The sequence below is a fragment of the Echinops telfairi genome, unplaced genomic scaffold, assembly GCF_000313985.2.
Source record: "Echinops telfairi isolate 266 unplaced genomic scaffold, ASM31398v2 ScPeMD7_7466;HRSCAF=8504, whole genome shotgun sequence".
Lineage (NCBI taxonomy): Eukaryota > Metazoa > Chordata > Mammalia > Afrosoricida > Tenrecidae > Echinops > Echinops telfairi.
The window spans coordinates 5,203,141-5,204,955 of record NW_022111366.1 but is presented as its reverse complement, the minus strand read 5'-3'; positions in this window follow the sequence as shown (position 1 = coordinate 5,204,955).

Sequence of the window (1,815 nt, the reverse complement as noted above, 5' to 3'; positions counted from 1 at the left end):
TTGATGTATGTGTGGATTGTGATAAGAGTTGTATGAGTTCCCAATAAAATGATTTTTTTAAAAGGGCTTTCTAGACAATATTCTCTGACTTAATACAGGTAGGCTACACAGGGATCTCCTTCACAATTTGTTAAATGATATATTTATTTTTTTAATCTTACAGTATCTGTTATATTGAATGCATGCATACATGTGAGCACACACACACATACACAGTAGGGAGAAAATATTACTTGAGATACACTAGACCAGCGGTTTTCAACCTGTGGGTCACGACCCTTTTGGGGGTCAAACGACCTTTCACAGGGGTCGCCTAAAATAATCAGAAAGCATATATTTCCGATGGTCTTAGGAACCAAGACACCACTCCTCCTCTTTCTGTCTCCAGGCGGGTCCACCCACATGCAGATATGCCCACATATGATTACCCAGCATGAAGACTGTTACCCATGCTACACCATGCTTCAAGACAAAATTTTATTTATTTGTAATTAGAAGAAAATATTTCACAATATATGTTCGCATATTGTTTTGTGATTACTATGCTTTAGTTATGTTCAATTTATAACAATGAAAATACATCCTGTATATCAGATATCTACATGACATTCATAACAGTAGCAAAGTTAGAGTTATGAAGTAGCAATGAAAATAATTTTATGGTTGGGGGTCACCACAACATGAGGAAATATATTAATGGGTCACGGCATTAGGAAGGTTGAGAACCATTGCACTAGACAGAAATATAAATTTATCTGAGTAACACAAAGAAAAGGATTTTCCAAGTTCAAATCCACAGAGCTCACTAAGAGAAATGAAGGTCACCAGATGGATAAAATCCAGTACAAAGATAAGATATGCCAAAATTCAGATCACCATATAAATGTTATTTAATAAATCCTAGGGGAGCATTCTGGTGACCTGACAATAAATAGGACAAACATGATGTCTGTGTCAACCACATCACACTCTACTAAGATTCTGTGGTAGGAAGATATTTCATTACAGAGAAACTATACAGCAAACCTTAAATTCACAGGTTACAAATCATCAAGGCTAAAAATCTCCCAGAACTCCCATCTTGAGGAATATGCAGCTCCACAAATGTACAGTCAGTGGAGAAGATATTAGAGTGATGGAGAGAGGATGCCAGCTCCTCACAGCCTCTGCTGCTGGAACACCCTCTGCTCCCAATATGCACCCTCGGTCCTGGCCCTAGGCAATTGATTTGCCCCCTTGCTGCAAGGTACTCAAGCAGGAACCCTGTGTTAGTCTGGGTAGACTAGAGAAACAAATCCATGCACACACATATGTGTATAAGAAAGAACTTTATATACAAGAGCAATTGAGCATTGAGAAAACATCCCAGCCCAGTCCAGATCAAGTCCATAAGTCCGGTATTAGCCCATATGTCAGATACCAATCTATAAAGTCCTCTTCAGACTCACGAAACACATGCAATGATGCCGAATGTAGAAGATCTCGGGCCAGTGGTTAGAAAGTCTTTGGCTCCAGTGGCATTGGAAACATCTCAGCACTGGCAGGGGTCTCCACATCAGGGTGGGTCCATGTGTCTTGTCAACCGCTATGTCTCTCAAGGTGTGAGCAAAGAGAGAGAGAAGGGTCTACTACCTCCAAGGAGGAAGTACCAGATTTTCCAGAATTCTCAAGAGAAGGCCATGCCCACACAGAGGCCTCATTGGCTCTGATCTGATTGACAAGCTAGACTCCACCCCTATACTCTTAATCTTCAAATTGACAAACGATTATATATCTACCACAAACCCCAAAGGTATCTACCCTACAACATTCCCT